The sequence below is a fragment of the Sarcophilus harrisii genome, chromosome 2, assembly GCF_902635505.1.
Source record: "Sarcophilus harrisii chromosome 2, mSarHar1.11, whole genome shotgun sequence".
NCBI lineage: Eukaryota > Metazoa > Chordata > Mammalia > Dasyuromorphia > Dasyuridae > Sarcophilus > Sarcophilus harrisii.
The window spans coordinates 616,810,439-616,825,160 of record NC_045427.1 but is presented as its reverse complement, the minus strand read 5'-3'; the positions used below and the strand labels follow the sequence as shown (position 1 = coordinate 616,825,160).

The window sequence follows — 14,722 nt, the reverse complement described above, 5'->3', positions numbered from 1 at the left end:
TGTGTGTGTGTATACATATTCTGTATGCATACATATATACATACATTCATGCATACATATATATGTATATTCCTGACCCCTTAGCTATCAGACTTTTATCAAACATACTTGTTCCAAATTTTTTTTTCTCAGTTAAATATTTCTTATCTAACTATTACTGATTTTCATTTTTATGTAGTTTGAAATTGCTCAGTTGCCGATTAGTGTGAACAATGAGTCCCATGATTAAAAGTTAAAGTTATGTAAAACATGGTAATTGGTTCTAACCCATTGGAAATATGCCATGTGAATTTGAATAATGTGACCCTCCCTCACAGGATTCATTATTTGTACTAATGGGACCTTTTGTAGTTAGGCCTTATATCTGTTTGGAACTTCTTGCCTAAATGGCAAATTAATTGGTTGAAATGTAATTTCTGCCAAACTCCCTTCTGGTATTCCTAGCTTTTTTGGTGTGCTTGTGTTTATCGAACACTGTGGTGCTATGTTTGATTATTTTGGGGCCTGTTCACTTCCAATTTATTTTGTCTCTAGATTGTAAATAGTTGTCTTTATGTTGTCTCCCCCATTAGACTATGAGCTTCTTGAGAGCTGGGACTAATTTTTTTTCATTTCATTGAATCCCTAACTCTTAGCACAGTATCTGGCACATAGCAGGCAGGCATTTAATAAATATTTATTGACTTAGTGATTTTCAGGTTTTTTTATTGGTACTAAATTTTTGCATCTATGTTTGATCTTTTTTTGCACACTTGATATATACTTTTCTTCTTTTAACCAGGGTCTGCAAGCATAAGAAAATACGGCCTATGTTTATATCTCTTGTTTCTTACTCAGATGTTCATATCAGGGGTATATTGTATATACATGGAGGACTAACACCTTTGGAATCAGGGCTTGCCAAGCTTATTTCAGGCTGTTCATTTACTTTAGGTGTCCATCTTCACCCAGCTCTCATCTGTGGACCAAGAAACACAGCAGCCACATCCAATAAACTATCAAGGCAAATGGGCTAAATCAGGTTGAGAGTAACTGATGGGCCTCAAACTTGTCATTGAGTTAAGGAGGTATCTATCCCGAGCATGAGAAGGTTTTCCCTGGAAGATGGATAAATGAGAATAGTTTGTTCTAACATCAATTAAGGTGGCTGAACCAGTAGCTGTGGAGATTCTCTCAGTTTCCAATTTTTTTGCCAACACAAAAAGAGTAGCTATAAATATTATGGCCATGAATTTTTGTTTTGTGTATGGATTACTCTGTGGGCATTTTCTTCCTTCCTTTCCTTTTATAGTTTAGAATCCTCTCAGTCAAATTGAAGAAATTTCAAGTGATGTGTTTTCATTGTCCTTGTTGGGGGCACAGCATAATGCAGCCTCAAAAGTGTCTAATGTCTTTGCCTTAAGTTGTGATTCAGAATTGAAATCTCATTTTCTGTCACCATCTTCTTGATCAAAATCTTTACGTTTTCTGAATTCATTTTCCAACTTCACTTCTTTTTCAAGTTGCATAACTTTAGTCAGCAGAAATAGTGGCAACATCACCTGTGTCACCATAGTCTTCAGCTTTTGGCATAGCATATGAAACCTTTAGCATCTTTGGAGGTTCCCTTTAATGGTGGAATTTGTTCCTACATGCGAGTAGGTAGTTGCTACCAGATTTGGCAAATCTAAGAGGACTTTCAGTTACATCTTGGATACATGCTTTGCAAGAGAGCAGGTCTCTCCTCTTTTTGGTCAGATTGAGAGTTGCCTCTGCCCTCTCATGAAGGAACCACTAATAACTAGTGATTGCCTCTTCTTTCTTTGACCGTTATTGAATGACCTCTCACTAAGAGACACCTGTGGCGACATCCTCATCCCTTAGAACACAAGAAACTGCGTCCTTCTGAAATGATCCAGCTCCCTTTTACAGGAAGCCCTCCATAACATACCACAGGACACCTTATGCCTTCTTTATGTCATGCCCTTCTACCCTCTGACTTCCTAATTTGGGTTAGAGTCCTCTCTCCTTGGGGTCTTTTCTTCTTTGTTTCCTCCTTGAAACACTTCTCTTTAAAGGAGCATCTCATTCCGCCTGCCCTCAACTAGGAGACCTGCTGATACTCAATGTGAATGTAAATGCCTCTCAGTAGGGCAAAAGCAAAACCCTACACTTTCCGCCGGTCATTGCAAAATGCCCTTTGCTCTCAGACTTGCTTGAAACCTGATGTGGAGTTCTTGCCCATCTTTTTGGTAGTGCTCTTGGCTAGCTCACGATAATAGAGGCAGTCTGCTCAGCTGCCTTAACTTGGCAAGTAGCACATCTCTGCTGTGCCCCAAGGAAACAAATCAAACAAGAGGAGAACCAGACACAGGTATTCCCTATTTTGTGTTTCCTTGCCACCGATCTTTTTCCAAGTCCTCCTTAGCTTTGAGGCTTTCTGTCCTGACTTGAGAGAGGGGAGAGAGAGTGTGTTAATTTACATAGGACAGACTTCTCATCTCTCTTCTAATGGGACAAGACAAAGCTACCCTTAATTGGAAATTAGCATTCTGATTTCCCAAATGGATCCCAATGAGTGACTTTTGTAGATGGGGCTACCCTACCTCAGCAAACACCAAGGGATAAAATCTTGGATTGGACTTTAAGGAACTCTTTCCTCTTAAATTGTTTACATCTGAATGAACAGGTGTTCTTTGTGACCTGCTCCTGGCCTTGGCAATACTCTTGTGGCTAGAGATAACTGGAACTGCAGAAGTAGAGAAGCTGGGAAAGGGGCTTTTAAAAAAATTGGCTAGTCATTCCTGCAGGACACAAGAGAAAAACACTCAGAACCTAGAAAAGCATTCATTAAGAGCAGCTGGGCACAAAGCCCTTCGAGTGAGAGCGGAAGAAGCCTTGGTTGCATAGAGTTGTTTTTGATTGCTGTTTGTTCCAGATCAAGGTGCCACCTGCTTTCCATGGTGCACTTATTGCTGAGGCTGGCGAGAATCTTTCAGACCCTGCTTGGTGGCTTGTCCCTGGCAGTAGGAGCCGTCTGTGGAGCTCACACTTCTGTTGTAGTTTCTCAAGGAGAAGCTTTGCAGAAATGCCTCAACTGAGTACCCAGTGCAGCAGTCCGATGGCCAGCTGTGACCCCGCAACCTCGTGTTCTCCTTCTCTGTTGTAGCCATTGTCCGCATTACCCAGAGAGAGCCAAACAGGGAGGTCCAAGTTAAAGTTAAAGTAAAGTCCTGGTTACACGCTAGGGTGAATGGGGCTATCCTGGCCTGGGACAGTAGATAGAGTTCTAGTACTGAGTTAGGAGGGTTGTGTCCAATCCCTTAGTAATGAGCTGTATGACTCTGGACAAGTCACTTAACTACTGTCTAGCTCAGTTTCCTCTTTTGTAAAATGAGAATAATATAGCACCCGTGTCCCAAATTTCTTGTGAGGCTCAAATAAGGTAATATTTTTAAAGTATGTGTGTGTATGTAGTTTATATAAATACTGATAGATATTATTTTGACTTCTGTGTTTTCCCTTGTGTTTTAGAGGGATTGGAGGAGAGTCAACAGTGCATTGTATCTGATTGAGAGAAACCTCACTGGCTCCAGAAAAATTATGATGTAGATTATTCTACTTCCTATCTTTAGATGAGGGATTCTTAACATGGGTCCATGAACTTATTTTTAAAAAATATTTTGGTAACTATGTTTCAACATAATTGGTTTCCTTTATAATTATTAAGTATTATATCTTATGCTTTTAAAAACATTCTTCTGAAAAAAAAAAAAAAAAGCATTCTTCTGAGAAGAGGTCCATAATATTAACCAAGCTACTGAAGGGACTCATGACATAAAACAGGTTAAGAATCTTGTTCATATTGCTTGGTGCCTATTAAGAACTTAATAAATGATTTATCTATTTATTTTGGTCTTTACTTCCCCCAGGGATACCTAGAAGTAAATGGGAGCTCTCCCAGGCAAGTCATTCCTTGCTTTAACCTAATGGTTAAAGCCTTACTGGTAAAGTTAGCAACCATAGGGTGTTGAAGGAAAGGACTTTCCAAGAAACCAATCATGGTGGAGATGATACAGTTCAAACCCAGTCCAAACCACTTTTTAAATGCCTCCTATAAGCCAGACACTGTGCTAACAGGGGAAGGTGACCACAAAGGAAATTGAAAAGTGGAAGGGCAGAGGGCCATGGGATGAGAAGAAGGTGCCTGGCAAAGGGAAGAGGAGACAGGACAGAGAGTTCCAGAGAAATACAGAAGCAGTAAAGCTGTGAGAAATGGGGAGAAGATTGGATTGGACCCCCTCTTTAACTGGAGGCCCTGCCCTCCAGGCAGAAAGGCAAAAGGGATTGAGTTGATATGAATACTAGACAGATCCATTCCCACAGGAGAATGAGATTTCCCACTGATAGTGCTTTGTGACAGCCCTTTGGCACAAGAGTATCTCTCCTGGGAGGACATAATATTCTCTTGCAAATCCTTGCTTTCTATGACTGGGCTCCCAGCATTACCCTTTGCTAGCATAGGTGCAGCTCCCAATAGGTGAATCCTTGTGTGGGTATCCTATGTATGTCTAAAGTAAGGTCTGTGGATCAGTCAGAGACATCAGAGAAAACCATCCTCCGAGTTTGTATGTAAAAGAGTAAAAGTCAGTTCAACACAAACTTTTATTGGCAAGCAGTGGGGAAGAAGGGGAAGGGGAAAAAAAGAAGGGGCCCTAACATACAATCCCTACACACAGAATAAAGTTCACATAAGGGCAACACTGCTAAGTTGAGGATCACAGAGACCCAGGTACATTCAGCTGGGAAGGGGGTTCAAAGGTGCTCTACTGAAAGTGAACTGTATCTACCCCGTCTTTGGTGGCCACCGGTACTGGCCACCTTATGTGCCATGGTTCAGAGTACATTGGATTTTGGGGGTACATAGGTGCAGGGAGAATGACTCAGCTAACTGAGAAATATACTGTTTTTGGATAAGTCCTTAAAATACCCCAACAGTAGGGGTGGGAAGATAGGATAAGGAGAGAATAGAGGGAAGTTCCCTATTTTACAAGACCTAGGAAACTCAAGTAACTTGTTTAAATCATACGGTGAGGTCAGGGCTAGGAGGAATCTCAAAGATTCTCTATTCGAACCTCTTTAGGTTAAAGATAAGAAATGACTTGCCTGGTTCCCATAGGTGGCTCAGCACAAGTTTTCTGATTCTAGGATCTCTGAGACTTCTCCTTAACCCAAATTTCTTTTTTTTTTTTTAAAGTTTAATTTAATTTTATTAAAACTTTTTATTTATAAAACATATGCATGGGTAATTTTTCAACATTGACCCTTGAAAAACTTTCTGTTCCAAATTTTCCCCTTCTTCCCCTCACCCCCTCCCTAGATGGCAGGTAGTCCAACACATATTAAGTATGTTAAAATATGTGTTAAGTCCAATAAATGTATACATATTTATACAGTTATCTTGCTGCACAAAAAAAAAAAATTGGATCAAGAAGGAAAAAAAACCTGAGAAAGAAAACAAAATGCAAACAAATATCAACAAAAAGAGTGAAAATGCTATGCTGTGGTCTACATTCAGTTCCCAAAGTCCTCTCTCGGTGTAGATGGCTCTCTTCATCATTGAATAATTGGAATTGGTTTGAATCATCTCAATGGTGAAGAGAACCACATCTGTCAGAACTGATCCTCGTATAGTCTTGTTGTTGCTGTGTATAATGATCTCCTGGTTCTGCTTACTTCACTCAGCATCAGTTCATATAAGTCTCTCCAGGCCTCTCTGTATTCATCCTGCTGGTCATTTCTGACAGAACAATAATACTCCATAACATCCATATACCACAATTTATTCAGCCATTCTCCAATTGATGGGCATCCACTCAGTTTCCAGTTTCTGGCCACTACAAACAGGGCTGCCACAAACATCTTTGCACATACAGGTCCCTTTCCCTTCTTTAAAATTTCATTGGGATATAAGCCCAGTAGTAGCACTGCTGGATCAAAGGGTATGCACAGTTTGATAACTTTTTGAGCATAGTTCCAAATTGTTCTCCAGAATGGTTCCACAAACAATGCATCAATGTCCCAGTTTTCCACATCCCTTCCAACATTTGTTACTATCTTTTCCATGTGTCATCTTAGCCAATCTGAGAGGTGGGTAGTGATATCTCAGAGTTGTCTTAATTTGCATTTCTCTGATCAATAATGATTTGGAACACCTTTTCATGTGACTAAATAGTTTCAGTTTCTTCATCTGAAAATTGTCTGCTCATATCCTTTGACCATTTATCAACTGGAGAATTTAACCCAGATTTCTTGTCTTTCAGATCATTGAGGGGCATGGTAGGAGTTATGTTGTCGGAAGAAATGCTTCTGTTGTGATTCTTGAATCAGAAACTTTTAGGGGTGTGACCCAATCACGGGGAGTGTGCTGGGAGGTTGCTCAGTGGACCATCCATCCCTGAGCCCTCCCTTCAGATTTCTTAGCTTTCTACTTCCTCCCCCCAAGTATCCATGTTCCCAGCATGTCATGGAGCTGGCAGCCTGTGCCCTGTGCACTGTATCAGCTCTCTGGATCTGGATTTCATTCCAAGTTCCATGTAGCTACCTAAGCTTGCCTCAGCAGCTTATACTCCTGAGGCTCAAGGTGTTATTCATTTCTTTTCTCTTGTTCCAAAAATCATATTGGCATTTTCTTTTCAACATAAGCTTTCATTTCTTCTGGATGCAGTGAATGCTGTAATGCAGCAGGTCATTCTTCTCAAGTTACACTTCTGTGGTTTTAAGACTTATTCTGCTTTGATTTATATTTTGCAATGATCCCAGTTAAAAGCTATTTTCTTTTTCTTTTCCTTCCTTCCCTCCTTTCCTCCCTCCCTCCCTTCTTCCTCCTCCTCCTCCTCCTCCTTTCTTTTTCTTTTCCTTCCTTCCCTCTTTTCCTCCCTCCCTCCCTTCCTCCTCCTCCTCCTCCTCCTCCTTCTTCTTCTTTCTTTTTCTTCTTCTTCTCTCTGTCTCATCTCTCTCTTCTTTCTCTGTCCCCCCTTCCCCTTCCTCTCGTCCTGCCTCCCTCCCTCCCCCTCCCTTCCTGCCTCCCTCCCTCTTTCCTTTTTTGTCAACATCTCTTTTGTTTCATTCAAAATTCAGAGGAAACTTGCTTCCTTGAAAGGCAGGGAGTCATGGAGGTTTAATGGCTGGTGGAAGGTAGAAGTCAAAAGTTCAAACTTTGGGCTACAGGTACATTCCATTCAATTTACTCTCTATAGCCTCTGTAATCTGCATTAGAAGCAAGCCAGAAACAAAGATGGATATATCATCCTAGACTTAATTTCTGTTTCCTCTTCCAGAGTCTCAAGGGTCTTTCATTTCCCATGATGTGATGAATGACTCTAGCTTACTAGGGTGAAGGTGATTAGACCTGGAAATTGATCTCATGAAAGAATTTTTCAGAAAAGAAAGTAAAAAATGTTAAAATAAAATAAAATAAAATAAAACTATATTCCCATAAATGTAGGGGACAGGGTAGAAGGGTAACAAATTCTCCTAGAGCTCAACAGCTCATATGAAAGAATTCCATTAAAACACACATACACACAGAGTTATTTTAACATTGCTCAGTAGTCTGGGCCAGCAGACATGGCATAACCTAGAACTCTTGTCAATTAAATCTTAGCCTTTTTTTAAATGCCAGGGACCCCCTTTGGCAGTTTGGGGAAGGCCATAGACCCTTTTTCACAGTAATGCTTTTAAATAATTGAAGGAAATGCTAGATTTCAGTTAGAAATTAGTGAAAACATGTCATTTTTTCTCATCCTAGTTCATGGACCCCTGAAATCTGTGGAGGTCTGTGGACCCCTGGTTAAGAACACCAGGCCTAAAATGTTTGTGGCAGCTCTTTTTGTAGTGGCTAGAAACTGAAAAATGAATGGATGCCCATCAATTGGAGAATGGTTGGGTAAATTGTGGTATATGAATGTTGTGGAATATTGTTTTATAAGAAATGACCAGCAGGATGAATACAGAGAGGTTTGGAAGAGACTTAAATGAACTGATGTCAAGTGAAATGAGCAGAACCAGGAGATCATTATATACCTCAACAACAATAATGTATGAGGATATATTCTGATAGAAAATGGATATCTCCAACAAAGAGAAGATCTAATTCAATTCTAATTGATTAATGATGGACAGAATCAGCTAAAACCAGAGAAGGAACACTGTGAAATGAGTGTAAACTGTTTGCATTTTTGTTTTTCTTCCCAGGTTATTTTTACCTTCTGAATCCAATTCTTCCTGTGCAACAAGAGAACTGTACAGTTCTGTACACATATATTGTATCTAGGATATACTATAATAAATTTAACATGTATAAGACTGCTTGCCATCTAGGGAAACGGGTGGAGGGAGGGAAGGGAAAAGTCGGAACAGAAGTGAGTGTAAGTGATAATGTAAAAAATTACTCATGCATATGTACTGTCAATGAAAAGTTACAAAAAAAAAAAAAAAAAGAGCACCAGGCCTAAAGGAGCAGAATCACTCATCAGAAAAAACTGTGATATTCTCATAGGTACTTCCTCTACTTTCGTTTAGCCCCCTTCCCACCTCTGTAAAAAGTTCACAGTGTGAACAAGTGCAGCCAACAAAATTAATCAGCACCTTGGAGATGAACCTTTGGTAATTAGTAAGAAAGTCCATTGCAAGGCCTGTGCCCAAAGCTCTTCTGCTGGATAGATTCTGGTAGAATGAACTCTTATGAATCCTTCAAATCAAGGTAGATTTGTGGTACCTTTTAGTGGTAGAATTTAAATCACATGTGACTGCTAGTCCTGTGTTCCATGGACTTTGCCCAATGCCCAATGAGTGTTGTAAAGAACAAAACAATCAAAAACCACATATGGACCTCACTTTCAAGGAAGCAGCAGTTTATTTAAGACTGATTTTGGTAAAACTGAATAGAATCTAGCTTGATTTAATACTTAGTTTTAATTATAGAATATCTTAAAAGAAATTGTTTTGAATGTAACTTTCATTTAATAAAAAGTCCATTTCTTCTAAAAGTATATTTTCACAAAACCCTTCTCCAATGCTCCATCATAGGCCTATCCTATTAAGCTCCTAAGGCTGGACCTGGGGTGCAGGCTCTGTCCTAGGAAGCTGGAAGACCTGGGGAAGAACACATCTTAAGGTTTGCCTAGGTGAGTTAGGAAAACCCCCCTGACTGTCAGAAGGCTACCAGATGATGAGATTTTTGGTCCTAGCAACTGAGGAAATCCCCTGCTAAGACCTGGGGCTGCCTCATCCCTCAGCATCTCTAAACCTCCTTTTTTTCACTTATAAGAGGAGGTTTTCAGCAGTGTTGGATGAATCTTCAGTGAGGATGAATCTCCACCAAGGTCAGTTACTGAATTATTTCACTTGAAAAGGCTACCAGCCAAGACTAAAATGGAGACAGAGTTGAGTTGGTGGGTGATTTTTTTTTTTTTTCAAAGATGTTTGTGAACTGAATGCAGCCTCTAAAGCTGAGATGCGACAAACTATGGATCCATTCTCTGCTGCTTGTGCTAATTTTGGCCTGACAACACCAAGAAAGTCCAGGGGCTCCAGCAGCCAGCACCACACCATCAATACCTGGAACCAGTGGTCCCAGCTTATGGAGAAGTTATGAGTGCTATGGATAAGTTCGCTTCCCTTGGCAGATCCTTTCCAAGAATGTCCACAAGGATAATGAGATTCCCACAGGCATTGCCAGAGCTAGCTCAGTGGTGGGAGGAAGGTGTGGGAGAGGAGAGGTGTCAGACTGACCAAACTGAAGGCCTGCAGAGCCGTTGGGCTGACCTCAGTATTGTCGGCCTGTGAAATCCGGACAGTCTGTCAGCACCGTGCCGGAAACTGAATCGGTTCCATTTGAAATGTCCTAGGAAGATTCTGAAGGTCGCCTGGCAGGATTGGTACCAGACATGAGGGCCTTTCTTAAACTAAACTGCCGAGCACCCAGGTGGTGCTGCAGAGAGCACAACTCCCATGGGCTGGCCCCATTGTTCAAATGTCGAATATCTAAAAGACAGAGAACTTGTACAAGTGCTCAAATGGCGGTCGGGAGAAGTGATACAAAGACACTTTCAAGGTCTCTCTGAAGGATCTTGGAACTGATTGTACAACATGGGAGGCACTGACAAGGGACCCCACTCCCACCCACCCCCGCAAGACATGCCTGCATTACAGAATTGTAATAGCTCAAAAGAAAATTGAGACGTGCAAGTTTAGAGACGTCTCCACTCCAAATGTTCATATGGACTGTTTGTGCCCAATTGTAGCAGAGCCTTCCGAGATCGTATTGTTCTGGTTTGTCCCAGTTGGACATAATGTATCTTGACTCTAACATAGTGAGGTCGTTTTGAACCTCTTCAAGAAAGAAGGACTATAACCAACTATTTATAAAATGAAGATTCTGTTTATCATCCTTTATCAAGTATCTCTTAATGTACCAGGCACCTGTGCTGGGCCCTGAGGATTTCAAGAGAAGGATGGAAACAAGCTTTGCTTTCACATAGTTTACATTCTGGGGGAGGGGAGTGGCGATACCACACAGAAACAAATAAGTCAATAAGAAATAGGTACAAATTAAATTAAAAGTAATTTTAGAGTCTGGGACATGATAGAGAGCAGTAGCTCTAGAAGATTGAATATTACCCCCTTCCCCTCAATTTTTTTCACACTGTTAATTTGCATGGCAAATCTTTTTTTTTTTTTTTTATTAGGTAGCTTGAAGGCAAGCTTTAGCTTTCCATGTCTTAATTCCATGTCACTTTCAGCTAACTTGCCAGGAAGGTCCCTGGCATAGCAGGTGGAGAACCATCCTGTAAGTCAGGATCTGGGTCTGCTTTTGACAAATGCCAGTAGTGTGACTATAGGCAAGTCACTAATTGGCCAGTGCCATAGGTAACTAAGACCATAAGGTACAGAAAAGCTGCTGTTCTAGATTTTTGAAAGGGATTTCCATGCTGAAAATACCCAATAAAACTGTACTTCTGTACAGAAAAAAATGAAAACTGATAGGTTTTTAATAGGTTTATTATAATACTTTAACCCCACATTGCCACTGATCTGTTAAACATTTCTACCAAAATGTTTCATTAGAATCTCAAACTCAGCATGTCCAGTGGTTCTTTTTAAATCTATGAGCCTGTTTCCTATCCAAAATTTCCTATTTCTGTTGAGAATAATCAGTTGAATTCCAAACCTTAGAATTATTCTAACTATTCTCACTTCTTATTACCTCCCTTACCCCATCCCAATATACAAGCTTTTTTTGTAGCAAATAAATATAGTTTGGCAAGACAAATCAATATGTTGGCTGTATTTTAAAATGTGTCTTATTCTGCATCTCTAATCTGTCAACTCTTTGCTAAGGACTGGATAATATGTTTCTTTATCAATGTTCTGGAGTGATTGTTGATCTTGTATTAATCAGAGTTCTGAAGTCTTTCCAAATTGGTTTCCTTTATCTTGCTGTAGTCATTGTGCAAATTGTTCTGGTTTCGCTCATTTCATACAAATGTACCCTGGTTTCTCTGAGTCTGTCATATTTGTCCTTTCTTTAGGTAGAGTAATAATATCCCATTACTTTCATATACCATAACAGCCACTCCCCTATTGATGAGTAAACACTTTGTTTCGAGTTCTTTGGTACAACGCATTATGCAGATATAAATAATTTTGTACAGGTGGGACTTGCTCCTTTGTCTTTCATTTCTTTGTTACATATACCTCGTTGTGGTATTGTCAGATCAAAATTTAGTGAAATTTCTTTCAAATTACTTTCCAGAATGATCAGACCATCCTAATGCTAATTCTCTTTCAGACTACATTGATTTGTGTGCGTGTGTGTAAAAGCTTTTCAATTTTGTAAATGTAAATTTTGTTCAGTATAATAAAAATGTTAATTAAATATATCTCATATTCATTCTCTCTATGGTTATAAGAATTATCCCCTTTCCTTCTCTTCAAATTTATATTTAGGTCATACATCAATTAGGAGCTTATTTTGGCATATGATATGAATACTGCTCTATACCAATTTTCTGCCGGACTGCTTTCCAGTTTTCCCAGCAGATTTTGGCATATGTAGAATCTTTACTAATTCAGTTTCTTGTGTTTACAATATTGCTATGTTCAGTTGCAAATGAGGTCTTTTGAACTCACTGTTGGTCTCCCAAAACTTTCCCCTCTTCCTAATTTCCTTATTACTCTTGAGGTCACCTCCATCCTCTTGGTCACCCTAGCTCTCAATCCAGGTATCCTTCTTGATTCCTTATTCCTTTTTGCTACCCATATTCAATCAGTTTCTCAATTCTGCTGATACTACTTTCTTAGTATCTCTTGTGTAAATTCCCTTCTCTTTTCTGATAGTGTGAGCATCCTGATGCAGGCTCCTCATTGCTCTACACCGGGACTATTCTAACAGCCTTCTGCTTGGTCTGCCTGCTTCACATCTCTTCCCCACCCACCCCAGTTCAGTCCGTCCTCCACTTAGCTACCAAAGTGATCTTCCTATAGCCTAGATCTGACTGCATCACCTCCTTACTAAGTAAATGTCAGTGGCTTGCCATTACCCCAAGAATCAAATTTCAGTTCCTCTGTTTGGCTTTTAAAGCCCTTTCCACCTTTCAACTTTATATCTTTCTCCTTCCCAGCTACTCTGCAGCCCAGTGACTTCCTTTCTTCTCCTCAAACAAAGCACTCTTGTCTGTCCTCCTGCTTGTGCTTGGACTTACATCCCCTCATATCTAGTGATGACAGACCCCTAGCTAGAAGCCCACCTTCTGCAAGGAGCCTTTCCTGATCCCCCGACTGCTGATTCATCCTTCTCAGTTTTCCCCCACCATATCTTGTCCATAGTTGGCATGTTGTCTTCCCCGATAAAGTCTCAGGCAGAGTCTGAGCTGCTTGTGAACAGGATCTTTTTTTGCTTTTCTTTGTTTCTCCAGCACTTAGGACAGTTCCTGGCACATAGGGAGTGCTTTAAAGGATGTTTTGTGTCTGGGTTCATATAAGTCCAGAGTATATCTTTATAAGTATTCTCTACTGTTCTTTCCATTTACATTATTATAGTCATTGTGTCTTATGTTACTTTGCTTCAGTTCATATCTTCCCATACTTCTCTATATTTTTTTCATTCATCATTTCTCACAACATAGTAATATTGTTACATTTGTAGTACTACGTTAATTTAGCCATTCCCTAATTAATGGACATCAATATTGTTTTCAGTTCTTTACTATACAAGAAATGATGCTATAAGAGCACTATATCTATGGAATTTTTCTTTTTATCTTTGACCTCCTTTGGCCATATGCCTAGCAGTGAGATTGCTAGGTCAAAGCCACTTTCTCGGCAGAAATTCAAATTCCTTTCTAGAATGTTTGGGCCAGTTCACAGCCAAGAGCAGTGTATTAGTGTCCTCATCCTACCCTAACTCTTTTTGACAGCTTTGATTATTCCTGAGTTCTTTTCCAAAGGGATACCTGTGGGAGGTGACACCTCAGGCTTGTTTTGATTTGCATTTCTCTTATTAGTGATTTGCAACAATTTTCTTATAACTATTTATAATTTGTAATTCTTTGAAGAACTTTTATTCATGTCCTTTGACTACTTACTGAGGGGAATCGCTCTTGACTTCATACATTTGTGTTAGATTCCTCTACACTTTGGGTATCCAAAAGATATAAAAGAGATAGTTGATGCAAAGATTATTTTTTCTGAGTTGACAGCTTTCCTTCTTATCCTAATTGATTTTGTTCATGCAAAAGCTTTTCAGTCTTCTTGGTTATCAGGAAGGGCACGTTTCTTTTTAAAATAGGTTTTTAATGATATCTTTTGCTTTGTTACTTACATTTCTCTCTATATCTCTGCTTTTTATCCCCTTCCAATAGGACAATCCTTTAAACAAAGATTAAAAAGGGAAAAAAGGGTTCAATAAAACCAATTTATATCTTTAAAAAAAAGTCTAATGTTATATGCAGTGTTTTATACCCATGGGCTCCCATCTCTGCAAAGGAACAGGGGGGATATCTTTTCATATCTCTTTAGAGCTAAGCTTGTCTTTTATGATACTATACTATACCACTCAGTTTCCATAGTTTTTTTGTTTTTTCCACTTACATTATTGTAGTCATTGTGGATATTGTTTTCTTAGCTCTGCTTACTTTATCAGTTTATATGTCTCTCCAGGTTTTTCTGAATACATCACATTTATTGTTTCTTGCCACATAGTAATCGATTATATTCATGTACCATTGTTTAGTTGTTCACTAATAGGTGAGCTTCTATTTTCTTTCCAGGGTTTTTTTTGTTTTTGTTTTTTTTTTTGTTTTTGCTACCACAAAGAGTACTTCCTATAAATATTTTTGCGTCTATGGGACCTTTTTTTCCCTCTAGCTTTGACTTCCTTGGGGTTTATGCATAGCAGTAGAATATCATTTTAATCACATTTTTTTACATGATTCCAAATTGCTTTCCAGAATAATTGAATCTTTTCACAATCCCACCAGTAGTACATTTGTACTTATCTTTCCATAACCCTTCTACCACTGACTTTCAAAGAGGGACAAAATCTTAATATTGTCTGCTAGGTATGTTCTGCTTCTGGGAAATAGGATAGACAGCAGTCTCAGAGATGAGGCCCCTGCCTTATTCTGTGGGCCCAACCATCTCCCTCCCCCCCGCCTCTCTGTTTCTCTCTCTCTCTCTT

At 39.5% G+C, this 14,722-nt stretch overlaps 1 protein-coding gene across 3 annotated transcripts in view; it reads left to right on the top strand.

The window, feature by feature from the left end:
- The window catches only part of PPCDC (phosphopantothenoylcysteine decarboxylase), a 55,854-nt gene that overhangs the window by 33,667 nt on the left and 7,465 nt on the right, over window positions 1-14,722 (top strand). The gene's annotated exons all lie outside the window — the stretch shown is intronic.